This window comes from Streptopelia decaocto, assembly GCF_964273445.1.
Source record: "Streptopelia decaocto genome assembly, chromosome: 1".
Classification (NCBI taxonomy): domain Eukaryota; kingdom Metazoa; phylum Chordata; class Aves; order Columbiformes; family Columbidae; genus Streptopelia; species Streptopelia decaocto.
In genome coordinates, this window is record NC_138663.1 from 25,988,171 (window position 1) to 26,008,365 (window position 20,195).

Below are 20,195 nucleotides of genomic sequence, written 5' to 3' on the forward strand. Positions count from 1 at the left end.
ATGAGATTATCATGACTGTATTTACTAATTTCAGCTCTGTTCATGATATGATTCAAATTCTCTGAATGCTGAACATATGATGTGAACTGATTCAAAACTGATTATGCTGCAGGGTTTTGAGAACCAGTAGCTTAATTCCTGAGATGAAAATATAATAAGAATGAAGATATAAGTTAAAGAACTGGTATTTTAATTACAAAGGTGTAATATGGTATTTAAAGAAAAGGTAATTGATCTTTATTTGCCAGAGTGCTTTTTTGCCATGAGCTATCTGGAGTACATTCAAAGATTCAGATTCCTTTAATTTACTTATCCAGCTGCGGCTTTCTAAGAAGCTGATTGATTTAGAACTGATTTTAGTAGTAAAATACATCCAGAGATATCAAAGAATACATTTATGGATGAAGATGACTCCGGATATGTCTAGAACCTCTGATTCAGATGCCTTTCTAATAACAGATTTTAGGGTTGATTTTTTTTTGGAAGGATGTAGGTGGAATGGAAAGGAACAGCTCTGGCTTTTATAGTGAGTGGGCAACAACTGAGCTGTAAAATAAAACTGCTCTCATCACAGTTGTATCTAATCCTGAGCTTAATGTGAATAGTTAGAGAACAGTGACTAAACAAACACCTTTATTAAATACATGTATATGAAATAAATTAAAACAGGGGCACAAAACAATTATTTCTCTTCTTTTCAGGTTTTAAAACAACAGCTAAACTGATCACTTATTAGAGAGCATGATCATTGATTGTCTTTTGCTCCAAATCACTTTCTAAATAGGAGGCACAGGAAAACCCACCCCTGTTTTTATATTAGAAATCAGTGATACTATCTGATATTTGAAACAGGCTGACTGGAGAACCAGAATTCAATTTTCTGAGAAATGTGGACATTCTTAATATTGCACATTAGTTAACTGATCAGAACAAAATCTAGATAATACTTGCATCTTCATGGAATTATACACATTCTTGATAATTTGGTATTCACCTAGAAAGTGTGACTTTGGAGACAAGTCATGTATTTGTTAAAATGCTATTTGGTAGTAGCACTGTAGATCTTGAGTGAATACTGTAACCAGTGAAACATTGGGTATATGAAAGATATCTTCAATAAACACTTTGAATTTTATTGTCCATTTTCTTGTCTCCTACACCAATTCATTATATACACTAAAAATATTAATTTATTGGACACTTTTTTTCTTTTTGCAAGGTTAGGGTGGGTAGGTCTGTGGAAAGAAATGTCAAGAAAAAGGTGAAAAATTACTATGGTCCAAAGAAAGGGCAAAAATGAAACAGTTAATGAATTATTTGAATGGAATTTGTATGTGTTTGAGACATGAATATGAGAGAGGAAATGGTAGCAGAAGAGCACAGTGTTATCTCTCACCCCTTTCTGAAGGCAGTGAGTTAAAACTTGGTATCCTAAATTAAAAATCTGTGCACTACTTTAGATGGTTAAAAGGTAATTCTTGCAATAGTCTCACTAAGCATTGCTGAATTTCAAGAAAGCAAGGCTTATTCCACAGAGTACACACCAAAGGGATGTGTGAAAGAGGGAGCTGCCATTTGGTTTTCCAATTTTTAATAAGCAGTGTGCTACACATATGCCATTACCCTTTTTCTTCGAGGTTAATTTTTGGTAAAATTACATGCCATTAAGAAAGGGAATGAGTCATCAGAAATTCCTAACCAGACAGACACACTGGGAGCAATTGCTAAACAACTGGCTGCTCACGCACTCCACAACTTAGATAACCAGTTTATTTAGGTGTATTCTTTTGGTTGCCTTCTTCAACTTTAATTGACCGGATGAACAAAGAACCTTACTCTTTATCAGGAGATTTCAGAATTCAATAAAATAGATTTTCCACCAGAAAACTTAAAGTGATATTAAATGGGCTGCCTAGAAAACAATCTGTCCATATGCTTTTTTGGTTTTATTTTTATTTTACTGCCTTTTAGAAATATGGATAACATCACTCAGGTCTACCATAGGTCACCAATGTCTTACATGTACAAGTAGCGTGGGATTTGTCCTACCCAAATAAGATACTTCAGGCTCCTTTTATGGTAAATTAAGAAAAACAGACCTTGAAGGAGAGTTATTTTTCATAGGCACCTGTCTTAGCAGGAACTGGATCACCACTCCTCCATGTGTGTATTTTTCTCTACTAACTTGAAAGTGCATGTAGGGCAACAAGGTGGACATCAGACAGCTAAATTAGACCTGATGAGTCTGAACCAAGGTATGAAAACATCATATTCCTGAGATTAGGACCCAGCGACCAATACAGGAAAATCATGTCACTCATTAATTTAGCAGTCGTGCTAACTTTCCTGGATTTTTAGGAACATGTAACTGTTATTCTTCATGTTATGTAAAGATGTATACATAATTCTGTATTTACTCTAGAAAAAAATAATGCCAATCTAAGCCAGTATTTTAGTAAAATGAATGCTCTGGAACAAGTTTCAGGGACATGTATTTCTCTATATAACAGGAAAGCTAAATTCTATGTCTAGAGACCTAAAAAAAAAAAAAAATAAATAAATTAGATAATCCAATTCTAGAGTTGTCAGTTAAGTAATATTTCTATTTGCTAGGAGTTTTACTAAAGTCACAACTGATCTGGACCTGTAGGATTAAGCTGTAATTTAAAATAAAATTCTAAAATTCTATGTATATGTTATATTGTAATAAAATACAGAAAGAAGTAAAATGGATTCCGTTCCTGCCCTGTATGTCTCTGAAGAAAATGTCAGTCGAGTATTTCAAGTCAAAACTCCATAAAAATGTAAAATATCAAACATTCATCCTCACTGAGTGATATTACTCTGCATTGTGCAATAATTTTCCAGAGAGACAAAAGCATGTGCAATCTGTTGGTTGTTGGTTTTTTTTTTTACTACAGGAAGTCTGCAGGCATGCTAAGTACTGGGATTTTCAGCTAGTATAGTGCAATTATATTGAGAGGCATGTTTCATGCATTTCTTCATGAACACAGAAGAAAAATTCTTGCCTCATTGAAAAAATAGGTCCAAGATTTCAGCTGAAATATTTCAGATAATGCCCATCCAAAGTAGATGTGAAGGAGGGAAATAGTACTAACATCCAAAAATTAGAGGTTGGAAAACAACTGGCAGAAAACAAACAAATATGTTCTTTATGTAGAAAGAATATAATACTCACAGTTTCTCCAAACTGGCCATTCTTCTGGTATAACAGTAAGAATGAAAGCTGAAGAAGCTGTCTGAGGACTTTCACAAGAGCTCTAGAACTTTTTAAGGTTCAAGGTTCATGATTTATAAGTTCTGATATAATTACTTTCTTAACTGTTTGGATTCACATGACTGATTTTTATTACAAAGGTCTGGAAAAGGCAGCTTGATTATTTCAGCCTACAGCTGATTCATAGTGGAACAGAGTATTTCCAGTAAATTTTGGTTTTCTTTCCTATTTCTGAAATTATGTTTACATAGTTATAAACAGTGCATTAAAGGGATTATAAATATATATTATAATGTCAAAATAATTAATATTGCAAAAAGAGGTAATTTTTCCACATAAGTAATTTTAGAATAAAATGGTAATTATTTTTATTTTCTTATAATGAATAGCTTTCATCCATGATGTTATTATAGACATCAAAAGAATAATTTTTCTTTGTCTCTCAATTTTTCACATAATTTGGAAGCTCCTGTAAACTGAAGGACCTTCCAGGATGTATTTATATTTCAATCTCCTTTTTTTTCATAAGTGTCTATAAGCAATGCAATAATGACCTCCAATTCTCTATTACATCTTTGATATGGATGAGCTCCTTTGTTTCAATCTTTGCCAAAAATTTTCATTGCTTCTGAAAGCAGGAAAGATAGACAAAATGTTATGAGGTCTATTTAATATTACAAATTACATCCCTGTTATTGAACACTCTTATTCTAACTACTCATTATGTGAAGGATTTTCTTCTGTCCTGTTGTACTTTAAAATAACTACACAAAATGGAATTTTTGCTTGAGTGATTTTAAAACTCTATGTGCTTTTGGTTTGATATTTCAGAAAGGAAACTCTTGGTTTAATAGGGGGAAATTTTTTCACCCATTTTCCCTTTCCCTGAAGCAACTCTAATTGCATTTAGGGCATCTCAAATACTAGAAGATCAAGAGTTTAAACTAGTTTTGTTTTCTTCACCTCTTCAAGATGTGCATGTGATACCTATGTAAAAATATTACTTGATATTTATAGATATGGCTTGTGATCTAACGTGTAGAAAATAAAATTAAAAATTTTTATAACGATTATTATCATCACATATCAAGGGCAATTAAGCTCAAAACTTTTCAGTAAGAGTTTCAGGAATACAAAATAAATGCCCTTCATTTACCACTCAAATGCCACCTGCATATGAAGAGGCCTATCTCACTGAGCAAGGAATTAAGCAGAGGATTAGCTTGGGTCATTGAAATGCCTGTTATTACTAGTTATCTGTCTATAGCTTTGACCTAAACTATCCCTCTGAAACACTTATGCATATGAATTCCACCTACCAATATACTCTCCAAGAGTTACTGTGCTTACACGCATGACTCCGCTCTGAGGTTTGGTTGGCTGTGTAATGCCTGATCACAAGGAGCTTTATGAGATCAGATATATACACTTTGGAAGATTCATCAAAGACTGAGATTCTATAAATGCCTTATCATCCTGGGAAATCAACATGGTATCTGCATAAATAAATCAATAATAATAACAAATGCAAAGTTTCCAGCGTGCTCTGCAGCCCTCTTGAGTGAACATCTTTCAAGGACAGCCGCCCGGGGAAAAATCATGACAGTATTGATGAGCACAGGCAGACCTACATTAGTCTGGATAATTTTGGGGTGTTGGAGTACATGTTCCTACCTACAATGTAAGATATTTAAAATCAATTGTTCATTAATTAACAGCAGCCCAAGTACAGTACAGTCACCATGATGGCTCTATAATTTCAAATAATGAAAAAATGAGAAAAAATGTGATATGTTCATGAACCAGGGCCAAACAGAACAAAAAGTGAAATCCATTAAATGAATTATTTGTTCCAAACCGTCAGATTACTATGACAATTTTTTCCAGCTGTATATGTCTTTAGGTTTTTGTATTTATTTTAAGACAAGTCCCTCTACTAGTATGTTTCTTTTTTATTAAAAAATAAATCCAGAAACCAAAGTGAGGAGACTGAGAAAGATTCTGAGTAGAAGCACAGTGAATCAGGCTGAGAGTAAAAGTATCTTTCAGATACTCCTGCTTTACTTGCTCATTGCTGTAAGTATGGAACTTTTTTTTTTTTTCTTCTATTCGTTATCACTGAGCTCTTTAATCATTTCTGTTGCTCTCTGAACACTTGGAACACAAAAAATCTATGTCTTGTACAAGCCAAATTTCTCTCTAAAATCACAAACTTTAAAAGAATTGCTGGAGGGTTTGTGCTTCTCAGCACACCTACAGAAGTACGAAAGAAGAAGTTTGCTAAGAAACTCAAAGCAACTCAGACAGGATTTTATCTATGTGGACACTGAGCATAATGAAATAATGGGATTACAGGGGATGTATTCTATCATTCTCAATCATGGGAAAAAAAATTCATGTTAAATATTGTTTGAATTGTCACAGTGAATCTGTTCATTTAGCAAAATGTCCACATGGTTCAATTTATGTTCAGGATACTTCCAATATATTAAAAATAAAAATATTGAAACATAAAAATGCTGTGAGAAATAATGACATAAAACCCACAGTATCACATTTTAATAGCTCAAAACATTTGGTGTCCCTAATGTAGCTCCAATTGCAATAGATCATGCACGGTAATTAAAGAGATGAAGTAATAGATAGAGAAGACCAGGATAGAAATAGGCTTTTTGGATTTATAATTTTGAAATCAGTTCCTCAGTTTGAAATGAATGAGGAAACAGAATTATACAAGCATTTGGAGAACAGATGAAAGGGGAGATGTTGAATCTTGCTGAAGAAAGACAGGACTCTGCTGGAGCTTGAAGAGAACATTTATTTCTTGTCATACCAAACAATCACCATCTCCAGTATGTCACCTCCAGAAAGAGGCAATAGAGGATGCTTGTGGAAGAGGGATGGGTCAGAGTCAGCAAGACATTGTGGTACTTTGCAGAGCCCACTCCCAGCGCCCTGCCATTGCTATCTCAAGGACTTCCCAGTTCAGAGCTTCTATTTATTAGTCTCAGTGACCTTTATTTTCCCTGCTTGCTCGGTGAATTTTTGCATCCATGTAAATGATTTGCTCTCTATAGCAAGGAGTCCTAAAACATAAATAAATGAGTGAAGAAGCATCTCCTTTTTCTTGTTTTAAATATCACCTGCAATTTTGATGAGATTGCTTCTAGACATTTTATTAGATGGACAGCAAGGACAATAGGTTTCTAATCACTTGGTTTCTGTCACATTTGGTTTTTTGTCATACTGTTGATCAGTCGACTTTTTATCAGCCTGGAGAGTCCTGGTTTACTTGATCATTCCTCTTAAGGAGTGTGACCCTCTTCTACCAACCTCAGGTTTTGTGAATACATCCAAGAATGATAAGGTAGCTCACCTTCCTCCTGACTATCAGATTTTATCCTTCATTAGTTATGTCTTACATATGGCTGAAATATGTGATTTTATAGATTTTAGAATACACAACCATTTTCCAGGAAATTTGTCTCAGAGATAAAATATCTCCTATTTTCTATTCACCAAGTAACTTCACTATTTTGTTTTCTTTTAAACATCTCAGTCGTACAATCAGGGAACAGAAGATATGGCTGTTGAGCTGGGGTCACCTGTCACTCACTCATCAATGGCAAATGACATGTAGCAGAGTGAAAATAAGCATTCAAAAACTCTCATTTCTTTCTAGTACGCTATTTCATCAAGGCTAGCAACACATTAAGGCTGAGGAATTTGTCTTACTTTTTGAACAATAGTGAGTGAGAAAGAACAGAGATATTTTTCTTCAGTTATATATACGGAATAACTTACTGGGTTCTCGGCAAGCATGCAGTAATCCTGGGTGAACACTTCATTCTCCCTGTTGAATACCTTAACAATCCATATCCCCTTATATGTTGCAGGCTTTCCTACACATCTTGCAGAGAAACCCACTCTAAAACAGCAATGTCAAAAGGACCACTGTGATTTCCCTTCATTCTGTTTTTTTGTGCTTTTTGTGTGAATATAGTCGATCTATATTAGTACATGTATTGCATACAAATTGTATCTATATTGCATGTAAATTGTATGTAATTGCACATATATACAAATTTTATTTACCAGGTTACCTACTTGAGTAACACAACAATGATTTGAAGACAGATAGTACAAAAATAAAATAGACCTGTATTTTTAAATTTGTTTGCCCTCCTCATGGCTATGGACCTTATTTCTTATAGGACTGTCATTTCTTTCAGGTCTTCTCAAATCTTCTTAGGCTTGTATACTAACATTATTACAAGGAACTGGCTAGTGAATTCATTGAAAATTGAACTTCAGGTCATGTTTCACTTTTTCACCATAACACCCTAAATAAACACCCTCCTTTCTAAGGCTGTCTGTCATTTGTGCTGTCTGTGCTTAGAGTTAACTTTAACTGGAAAAGTCACCTTGCAGATCATTCAACTCACTCTTAAAGAAGCATGGCATGCTTAATTCCATAATTCATTCTTAACATGAATTGTGCTTTATATCCAATATGACTCATGCACAGATCAGCTGTCACCAGCTGCTAGAGACTGTTATGTTCAGTGGAAAGTAAAGGAATTTTTACCATAGTTAGAAAAAAATTAAATTATTTTACAGCACTACTTTTTAAAGTCCTTATTTTGGAAATAAAAAACTTGTCTAACCTTGATTAAGCTGATTTAAGTACAGTCTGAAAAGAAATGCCAGTTTCATTTTCTTCACAGTATGGCCATTTATAGCCCTGTTTACGTTCTGTTGTATGAGATGTTACTGGCAATGGTGGCAAAATTCTACATTCCAAGGATACTCTGTGTTGGAAATGTATCAGAGGTTAATAAATGAGGCTGTTTAATGTAAAGGTATACATTGTTGGATAATGGCATTAAGAGAAACAGGAAGCCAAAACAGGCAAATGCTGTCAAGGGTCTGAAGGTATCATAAAGTATCCACAAGGTTATAAAGTAACAGTTGGTCCTGTATATTAATTAAAAGAATAAAAAAAAAAACCCTGTAAGACAGGAAAATTGAAAGAAGGAATTTTTTTACAGTCTTTGACTGCGAGTATCTCTCCTGATTTCTTACATAAATTCTGCCATCTCCCCAGTTTGGCAACAAAAAATGGAGGCTATAAAAAAACTGAAGGTTCACTGATACAATAAAGACTAAGCATGCCTAACTTAACTACCATGTATGTTGCCTATGTTTAGAAAGCCCCAAATCTTACTACCTTCTTTTATTACCGTATCACTTTTATCACCTGTTTCACCATTACTTCTGCCCAGCTAATTTTATGCAAAGTAGTAATTGCATTGTACATTAAAATTTCATATATATTCCTGCATAGTTTTACTTTGAGTCACTATGCATGACAATCTTTTCAGCATTTGCAAGTTTTGCTCTGTTTAGTGTCTCCAATAGCTTGTAAAGTATTTGCAGCCCAATCCTAGCATTGGTATCTTATTTGGATGAAGTTGGTGTCATGATCCTATAATTTAGTAACACACTGTAATTTGGGTGAGTTCATCACTGACATAGCTTCTCAGAAAAGATGTGGGACTGAAATTTGTATATTTGTATTATGTATTAATCAACCCTTGCATAACTATTCACTTTCTCTATTAAAAGCTATTCCATATTCATTATTTTTAGAGTGTAATCAAAAGAGTTCAATTTTCCCTCATTTGTCACATAGGATTTCTCACCTACTCTAAAAGAGTTAGACCAAACTTAAATATTTGGGATTGGGATTTGCCAGTGTTATTCTTCTCCAAAGGATCTATTTAACATTCCAAAGAGCATCAGTCTCTTTCCACAGTATGTTTGGGATTGGAAGGGACCTCAAAAGATCATCTAGTCCAATCCCCCTGCTGGAGCAGGAACGCCTAGGTGAGGTCGCACAGGAACATGTCCAGACGGGTTTTGAATGTCTCCAGAGAAGGAGACTCCACAACCCCCCTGGGCAGCCTGTTGCAGTGCTATGTCACCCTCACTGAGAATAAGTTTTTTCTCAAATTTAAGTGGAACCTCTTGTGTTCCAACTAGATCCCATTACCCCTTGTCCTATCATTGTTTGCCACTGAGAAGAGCCTGGCTCCATCCTTGTGGCACTCACCCTTAATATATTTATAAACATCAATAAGGTCACCCCTCAGTCTCCTCTTCTCCAAACTAAAGAGACCCAGCTCCCTCAGCCTTTCCTCATAAGGGAGGTGCTCCGCTCCCTTAATCATCTTTGTTGCCCTACACTGGACCCTCTCCAGCAGTTCCCTGTCCTTCTTGAACTTGAGGGGCCCAGAACTGGACACAATATTCTAGATGGGGTCTCACCAGGGCAGAGTGGAGGGGAAGGAGGACCTCTCTTGATCTACTAACCACCCACCTTGTAATACACCCCAGGATGCCATTGGCCTTCCTGGCCACAAGGGCCCAGTGCTGGCTCATGGTCATCCTGTTGTCCACCAGGACCCCCAGGTCCCTTTCCCCTACACTGCTCTCTAATATGGAATTTCCCAACCTATACTGGAACCTGGGTTTGTTCCTGCCCAGATGCAGGACTCTACACTTTCCCTTGTTAAATTTCATCAGGTTATTCCCTGCCCAACTCTCCAGCCTGTCCAGGTCCCGCTGGATGGCAGCACAGCCTTCTGGCGTGTCAGCCACTCCTCCCAGCTTAGTGTCATCAGCAAACTTCTGATAGTACACTCTATTCCCTCGTCCAAATCGTTAATGAATATATTGAATAATATTGGCCCCAGCACTGACCCCTGAGGCACTCCACTAGATACTGGCCTCCAACTAGACTCCGCACCATTGACTACCACTCTCTGGCTTCTCTCCTTAAGCCAGTTTGCAACCCACCTCACTACTCTATTGTCTAGACCACACCTCCTCAACTTAGCTGTGAGGATGTTGTGGGAGACTGCGTCAAAGGCTTTACTAAAGTCAAGGTAGACCACATCCACTGCTCTGCCATCATCCATCCACCTTGTTACATTCTCATAAAAGGCTGTAAGGTTGGTCACGCATGACTTACTCTTGGTAAAGCCATGCTGACTGCCCCTAATAACCCTCTTATCCTTGATATGCCTTGAGATGGCACCAAGGATAAGCTGTTCCATTACTTTCCCAGGGACAGAGGTGAGGCTGACCGGTCTATAATTACCTGGGTCCTCCTTCTTGCCCTTTTTGAAGACTGGAGTGACCAGTTCAGCATTTTATTTTAAAAGATGTACCTGGGAATGATCACCAATGTTTGACTCTTTCCAAAAAAAAAAAAATGTTTTATCAATATAATAGAGAGGCTTTCAGTATTACTTGCAAATTAGTTCCAGTTTAAGATTTCTTTCACTTGCTGCAACCTTTTTCATGCCATTACACTGAAGAAAATAATAAGAATCTTCACTGTTGATCTTCTGCAGGGAACAAGCAGATCAGAAACTACTAATTTCTTACATTTAATAATTCCCAAAATGATCTGTCATGAAACAAAGTTGGATCAAATATAGGTTATATGTGTAGCATACTGATAGAAATATTTGTTTTCAGTCTTGGCTACCCAATATAATAATATAATGCCTTAAAATTCCTTCCATGAAAATCCTTTATTTTTTTTTTTAATGTTGTGAGAAATATCAAATTATTCTGACATGCTCTTTTTCATTTTTATGCAATAAGAATAACTTAATATGTATTTTTAATAATCCCTTAGTTTTCAATAGTGTGAAAAAACATACATTGTTCATTTTTCCATTTAAGTAATGACTTAGAACAAAATCCCAAACCAAAGGAAAAGTGGAATTTTATTTAAATTTAAGGCAAATTCTTACTGGTGAAAATGTGCTACTGTTAACATTGGTAAATGATGTCCTTCCTCTATTAACCACATTCAGTAGATTGGTAGCAGATGTATTTTATCCATACTGTACTGGTTTCCAGTCCTAAACAAGGCAAATGACTAATTCCAGTCAGTCAGACTGGAATTTGTTTTGTATGTTCTCAAACACTAACAATGAAATACATTTGTAAACTACATTTCCAGAGGAAAGTGTAGTAACACTTTTGAAGCATTTTCTATAGGATAGAAGTTGACAGGAACCTCATGAATGCACTAGGGGAAGTGCAAAATCTGGCACCCAGGGAAGAACAAACCCATGCACCAGTATATGCTAGGACCCAACTGTCTGGGAAAGCAGCTTTGCAGAAAAGGACCAAGGGGTCCTGGTGGACCAAGTTGAACACAAGTCAGCCATGTTCCTTTGGTGCAAAGAAGGTAAATGGTATCCTGGGCTTGTATTAAGAGGAATACTGCCAGCGGGTCAAGGGAGGTGATGCTTCCCCTCTACTCAGCACTTGTGAGGCCACACCTGGAATACTGTGTCCAATTCTGGGTTCCCTGGCACAAGAGACACATTGCACTACTGGAGACAAAGTTCAACTAAAGGCCACTAAATTGACTAAGGGATTGGAACAGCTCTAATACGAGGAAAATCTGAGTGAGCTAGAACTGTCCAGTCTGGAAAAGAGGAGGTTCAGGGATGATCTCATCAATGTGTACAAATGTCTGAAGAGAGGGTGGAAAAAAGGAGCCAGGCTCTTTTCAGTGAAACACAGTGACAGAATAAGAGGCAATGGGCACACATGGAAACATGGAAGGATCAGGAAATATTTTGTTTGCTGTGAGGGTGATCAAGCACTTAACAGGTTGCCCAGAAAGGTTATGGAGTCTCTGCTTCAGATGTATACAAAAGCTGTCTGGACATGGTCTTGGGCACCATGTTGTAGGTGGCCCTGACTGAGTAGGGATGTTGGACCAAATAACCTCCAGAGGTCCCTTCCAACATCAGCCATACTATGATTCTCTGAAGACTGTTTTTGTGTAATAAATGAAATAGCTTTCCCATAAAAGATGAAGTAGAAAAGTCCTTATCTGGTGTGTTTTCTGACATTGGTATTGTTGCTTTTCCACATTTTTATTGAAAAACTAAGAGAAACAACAGGACGTCATAAAATGTTATCTAGCACTGCAATGGGATCCCTCATGCTGTTCACCTCAATGAAGAACAAATGTAATACATTTATAATAGCAAGAAAAGAAATGACAAATTGTGAAACACAAAGCTTAAAAAAAGACAACACCTTTTATACTCTGGATAAAGCTAGTATTATTTTTTTGTCCAAAGGTGAGCTACTCAAAGTCACTGGCAGCAAGAGGTAAGTACAGAGTAACTAACAAGATGTTGCCACATTTAGGTTCTAAAAAAAAAAATTTCAGTCCCTTTCCAGTGTTTAACTTGCTCATCAACACCAGGCACAGAGAAGCCAGGTTTCCCTTTTTACTGGAGAAGTGTGCTAAACCTGTTATTTTACTTTGTCATTGTCGTTATTTAAAGAGTAATTATAGCTATGCCTGCTAGCACAGTTCTATTATAATCCTTGTTTTTCAAGAGTTTATGACTCAGTGAATTTAATTCCCACTGGAATGGAACTCAGCTTACAAGGTGTCAGCCTCATTGCAATTGTTACTAAAAGCTTATTTAAATTAATTAAACTGTACTATTTGACATTACGATCCAAAACCAGAAAGTTCTTATCACAGATTTTAGATGCTTGTTCAACCTGCTCCAGGGACACAATTTTAAGAAATTTTAAGCAATTAGCCATAAACCTTCAAATAAGAACTTCTTGTCTTCTTCTATATTGAAATAGTTTAAGCAGCAGATTTATTTGTCTTTAAAAAGAAGCTACCACAGATCATATTTTTAATAAGGTTACACATACACTACTCTTGTATGAGACAGCTGGTACATACACACCAGAGAAGCAGATTATTTCTCTAATTAGAAATGTTTCGATTTTCAATGATGGAAACCTGAAACAAGTTCACCTGGCCATGAAGCTACAGTACAGATTAGGCCAGGTGCAGCTTGTCCTTCAATAACCTTGCTCTTATGTTTCTACAATGTTTACACTGTGTCTTGGAATAACTTTTTCCACATTTCAGCTGATTCAGCTGCATTTGATTTTAAATGTAGTTGGATATCAGAAACCTTTTGGGGTTTCTTTGATCTGGAAAGGCAAATGCGAGTAAACCAAGAAATATTGAGAGAGAAAATAAAGAGACAGAAAATGTCTACTGAAATTGCCCTATTTTGCACATCTGTAAATGTAATGAAGTAACCAAGTCCTCCTAGAACCTTCTAGAAATATTTTCTGCTCTCAGTAAGACCAGCATAGCCGCTTTTAAAATAATGCCCTGCATGAGTGTTCTGAAATACAATTGCTCATTCCACAAATTTCTTATTCCCTTTCTTTAAAATCATCTGTCATTACCTGCACTCCTTACTCTGAAAAAGAGAAAACATATACAGTCATCTAATTAAGTAAAATAATTATGTAGCATGCTTGAGAAATATGTTTCCTGTAGTAAGGACAAGATGTAGGTCCTGAGGAGGAATTTTAAGAGCTTGTAGGTTTTTTCAGGCAGCCTCAAGGCTGTGAGCATCATGATGTTCTCTTTGTATGAACATGTGTGGTAGAAACAGGAAGAAGTTTGTGGCTTAAAGTGGAAGACTACCACTGTTACAAAGAAGGTAACTGTAAGAGATTACAAAGATTTGAAAAAAAAACAAGTAATGATGTAACAGGGAAGGAACCAGAAGAGAGTTTAGAGGAGAGATCTGGACAAGGAGCTAACCTCTCCATGACGTCTGGGCACTCCAGGGCCTTATAGAGATTATCTCAACTGTTGTGTGTCAAGGTAGTCTGGGATTCTACAACAGCATAGCCACATCGATACAGTGCTTTACAGGCTTACACACTTTGCTTCTCATGTGGACTCCTGGGCTTGGTCCCATGTCCATGTCACATATGATCCCCGGATCCTGAAGCTGATCTCTGCACTTACTGAGGTGTCTCCTTGCTTTACTGAATTGTACACTTTCCTTACTCGTAATCCTTCTTCCTTCTCCAAATATTTTGTGAATGTTAAAATCAGGAATGAAAATGAAAGCAATCTGATTTAATGAAGAAATGTTGAGTGTCTAGGTACAAGACTGAGGTACAGAAAAGAGATTCACTTGTAAGGGAAGCAGCAGTTTTAAACACAGAGTACAAGAAAAGAAAATAATCAAATATAGGCCACAGGTGAAAGGGTAGATTAACAAGGAGTTCTGTGTTAAGCTAATGATGGCACACCCCACCCCCTGGTTTATCATTGCCATGAACATAAAATTTACCTTGAACCTGACATCCAACATTGTCTCAGTTCAACACAGCAAATTAGAGAGAGTCACAAACTGGGGAGGGAATGGCAGTCTCTACAACTGAGTGACATCTCCCTTCACACTTCTGAATAGACTTTTCTAGTGAGTTTAGTATGCTGAAATTTAAAGGAAGCACACTCTATTATTTTACCTGATATCTTATCTACTTTAAGAGTTTTGAAGTCAGTTGTACAAAATTAGTTGGGGAATTCCAGGCATTATCATTGTTACAAACAAGCCATAGAAATTCAATGTTAAATCTACATGAACCTTGAAGAACTGTAGTCTTAATAACATCATATTAAAATAATGTATTGCTTATACTGCACTAGTTTGGCTGGAATCCTTTTGAATTAATATTTTTAAAGGGATTGAGCAGTTACTGTGAGAACAAAATGCATCATAAGAAGGGGCATCATAGGACTGAGGAGACAAGGGTGCTGGGAACTGTTAGTATCTTGTATCGTATTTTCTTAAAAAGACTTAAATCAGTACCTGATGACCACCTACACTGGAAAATTTTAAATATTTATGCATCCACACCTATTACATTCGGTTGAGAAACAGAGAGCTGAACATTACACAAACAAGTCTCAAACTACAGAAATGGGAAAAGTGAAAAAAATATTCCAGCTCAGAGATATTGTGGGTCACCCAAAAATTGTTATAATCTGAAGCAAGGAGACCCAGTCAAAGTTAGTAACTGAAATCTGCAATATTACTAAAAGAAAAAAAAATAAAACCAGCTGATGCTTGTTGAGGAAAAATCAGGGCTCAGTCACAAAAAAGAATAGGAGAATAGGAACACAATGATTTTATAGTGTCTTTACCAATATGTGAAATAGATTGAATTTTGTTAAGTTGGGTATAACTTTCTGGTTTTAAGGAATATTTCATAGAATTTATTTAAAGACTAAATTGTTTTCGCCAAATACTGAATGCAGCCACTACTGTAAGCTACATTACTCAAAAAAAAAAAAAAAAAAAGGCAACTGAAAAATCAGTGTTTTGTGTGCTGTGATATTAAATGATTAAATGTGGAAAAAAAAATTCATTTCATAATCAGGAAAACAAAAAGATATCCAAGGAGATGGGAGGGAAGGAGAGTCTTTTTGATCCCATAATGCTCTGAAGACTTTGGTGATAACTTCTAGGTGCAGATGTTGGGAGTGTTGCAATACTGCACTACAAGTACTGACTTTATAGATGTATATACACAGAGCACTACTCACAGACACAGTGGTGGTATTATCAGTGTTTAGAAGTTTAATGGAGCTATTTTGTGATTTTTGAAAAGCTGGAATGAATTCAGAAAAGAGTATTTACAAATAATGATTTGGGTCCTGGAAAATGCATCATATTGTAAATTAATAGGTATAACACTATGCTCAGCCTGCATAATTTACCCAATAAAAGAGTATGGGGCAGTGAGTATTGCTACCATGCACACTGGAAAGAGTTTTCTGATACTGCCATCAAATGGGCGGTGAATGGCATAAGGAAACAAAGTCAAGGGAAGTTTCAGTCAGGTTACCTAAGAATAAAAATCATGCACAGTGGATTTTATTTATTTATTTATTTATTTATTTATTTATTTATTTATTTATTTATTTATTTATTTAAATCATAGTGGCTCCCTGGAACTAATGAGACAGTGACTCATGGGACTTTGTGTCACTTGAAGTGTTTATATCAGGATTGGATAGATTTCTGAAAAAAAAGTTTCCAATAGAAATTATGGTCTTAATAGGCTGAAATCTTTTAATCATTTTATGCAAGAGATCAGATTAGATGGTCACAGTAACCTTTTTATTAAGTGCACACATAGCACAGTTTCAGTTTCATTGACAAATTCTTTTGTTTTCTTGAGGATCTTGGTAATGTTCCAAGATTGAAAGCTGAAAATATGAATTCTTATTTTCTCTCATTTCCCAAATGTTATTTTTTGTTGTTAGTGCACTTTGAGAATATTTTCACAGGTGTAATTGCAAAGTATGTAAAATTAAAGCACTGCTATACTAACAGGAAATCACTATGTTAAATTCAATTTTGGATAAATTGAGTGGGGTTTTTTTTAGGAAAATATTTGTTCATAATCACAAAATTTTGTTATTTAAACAAAAAACATAAACACAAATAAAATTATGATATCCACCAAAATACAAGATATTTCAATTTTTGAAATTGTTCAAGGTGATGTTTTGAGGGATATCTAAATGAAACAACAACAAAAAATAAAGTAGAGCAAATATTATCCAAATTCATGTTTTGCATACCAAAAATTATATTCATTCTGAATCTTGGCAACTTTTTACTATTATTATTGTTTTAATATAAAACTATTACATAAGTTAATTACTGTAATTAACATATGACATAAAAATCTTGAACTCAATCACAATTTTAGCCCTTTTTGGTTTAGAGTCACATATTTTTTACAGGTTTCTGGAAAATGAACTAATTTTTCAGTAAAAAGAGATTGTGAAATTTGTATTATGAATGCATTATTTTCGAAATAGTTCATAAATACCTCATACAATTAAAATGAAAGTGTAAAAAACTATATACTTAGATTGCATGCTTGCACAGAAGAACAAAGGCTTAATGTTATTGAAGATGTTTTTGCTGTTTGATAAATGTCATCTCTTTCCAATTACAGCATAAAGTTCAATATTGTATTTTTGTCGCCAACTACCAACTTCGTAATAGCATTCTATAGAATGCTTATTAAGTATGCAACTTTCCTTTTTTTTTTTTTTTTTTTTTTGTAATATACAACTATAAGCCTGGCAATTAATACAATCAAGACCTATTGCTTCTCTTATATTTAGTACAACCCCAACATGTGACTCCAGGCTAAGTGGAATTAATATGCATTGGATCACTGGCTCAGGACTCATGATAAGGGAGACGCTGTTACCATAGGTGCCCTGTGGATGTGACCCTCACAATAAATCTATGGCATACAGATATTTTCCTGGCTGAAACTGAGAGGCCGAGCCTTTGTAACTCAAAGGCAGACATGTCTGAATGGTTAGATTTTGTGGTGTTTGTACTTTATGTAATTTACATGTATTTATCTACTTCTCAGTCATGGACTTTCAAAAATTTCAGATGATTTCACGTCAAGAAAACTCTTCAGGTGGTGTTTCTTATGTTTAGTGGTCATGCCTGATTTAGCTTTGAGAATGTACAACTCCAACATCTTAAACTGTTCAAGGAAACTTTTTTTTCTTCTGTAGAGTTGAAATAACTACCCTTGTTTTCACTTGGTGAGTTCTTTTTTTTTTAATGAACTATCATAATTTGTTAAACAAATGGTTCACGGTCACTGCTTAGGTGTAGAAATCCAAACTGCTTTTTGTGGTAAGGTTGTTCTAAGGTATTTTTCATATACAAGCTCCATTTCTGAATGAAGAACTTCTATGATTCTCAGATATTTGATGTCTAGATATTATACGACACAGATTAGAAGGTTCTGTATCTCTTATTGAGGTAGCTCTCTCATTGCTGCTCCTCTGAAGTTTACAAGTTTAGTGTTGTTCAATATTTTGAACTAAAACCATTATTGATTAATTATCATTGCAGTATTCAGATCTAATAACAATTAAATGAGACTCATGAATATAAAAAGATGCCTTTTTCAAATCTAATAGTGTAATGCAATCTAACAAAAGGCATTTTTTCAAAATTCAGTTATATCCTCTGGATTCTAATTATACTCTTCAAAGCTATAAAAACAGAACAAATGAAACGAATACCAGAAAACATGTATATCTGAAACATGTAATATTTAAAATCACTGAATAGATGAAAGACTCTTTGTGAGCTACCTGAAATTATCTGGTCAATGCTACATATTTCATAGAAAAAGAAGAAATATTTTTTTCAAATCTATTTCTACAGTGATCTCTTGATTAGGAAATCAGATATGAAAGTGTTAAGCAATCATCATTCTTTAAAGACATATCTACTTGTCTTACGTACGTTGGTTCAAAATCATGCTATCATATTGATTTAAATCATAGTGCTCAACCAGTTGCCAGTGAGTAAAAAGGTGAAGAAACTATATTAATCTGAAACCCATATCAAATAAACGGTACAAAGAAATAGAGTTCAGTCTTAGCTTTATCCTCTGTCATAACTAGGGAATAAGGTTATATCAGTGTTATCCTGAAATGATTCAGTTCTTAAAGGCTGATTACAAACTGACAAACAAACAAACAACACACATCAAAGAACTTTCTCCACCATTACTAACATAAACCAGCCATGTGGTGTATTTTTGCACATTCAGTAACTTCATGGGACAAGATGCAGAATGCCTAAATTAAAATTCTAATTCTATTTCTAATTCTACATTTCAGCACAAACTAAATTTTGGTATGTGTCTACTGAGCATGTGATAGATGATGTCCTCATTGAGGGATACTTAGCACACTGATCATAAGTGTGGACCACATTGTATGCCTGAGCAAACACATCTTGAGAAAATCAATGAAACTGATGGTGAGTTTGACCTATTATTCTATGTTTATTTCTATTAATTTATTTCATGTGAGTATCTAGTGTACACAGATTCTCCCAGGGCTCAAATTTATTTTGTCTATCTCGGAACTTGGCAACCATTAACTCTCTTATCATGCATGGTTTCACTTCGTCAGTTACTTTCCTGTAGTACCATGATTCTTCTGTAGTTCAATTTCTTTTTTTTTTTTTTTTTTTAATTTCAACAATGTCTCTGTTGTAGCTGGTGTGGATAGGCATCAGTTTTGTTGACTTCAGGGGACAGTTATGTGAATTTCATTAATTTTATTGATTTGCCAAAAGGGGAAGTTTATTCAAAATTCCTTTTTTTTAGTAGTTGTTATGTCCCCTGAAGTGTGAAAATTTATCCATGTGTTTTTAAACCCAATACAAATGCATATATTCTCTTTATTCATTTTAGTTCCAAACTCTTCTTGTAATGTGTTCCTCACATTAATTATTATTTTTAAAAACTACTAACTTTCAGTTTCATTGACTATCCTTCATTTTTGTGCTGTCTACATCAAGTTTCTGTATTTGCATCTGAAAAAACTGTTAAAAGAGTATTGTATTTTCAAGCTCATTGAAGAAAAAGGACTTAATCCTTTAATTTATCTAACTTTTTTCTTGTTAATGCTATTATATTTGGTGTCCTCTTTAATCTTTGTTTTTATTGTTATTACTACTTACTATATCTATTAGAATGATTTTTTAAGAGCTGTGTTGAGTAGCAAAATATCAATCAAATGCTAAACTATTGCAGCTGACCCTGTAAGACAATTATACCTAAAGAGAGATTAAATCAGAACTATGAGTCAGATCTTGCATAAATTTGAAAGATAATATATAAAATCTTTACCTCAGAAAATGTTTATAACCTTCTGCAGGCTGGTTGGTGCATTTCTGAAGTAGTTTGTCCATGAAACATGTGGCATGACTCTTTGGTGTTATCTAGTGCTTTCTTTGTCTTTTCTGTAGGACAACCTGCCTGTGTCACAAGAGGTTTTGTCATGTGTCATCAGCGCTAACAAACTGATAAAATCTTTGATGCTATACTGCTCTGCTTTGAATTCTTCTATTCCCTGTAAAGCAAATAATTAGATATCATTCATGGCATCAATAGAAGTTGAGGAATGACTGATAATTGTAAAAGAATTACTATTCAC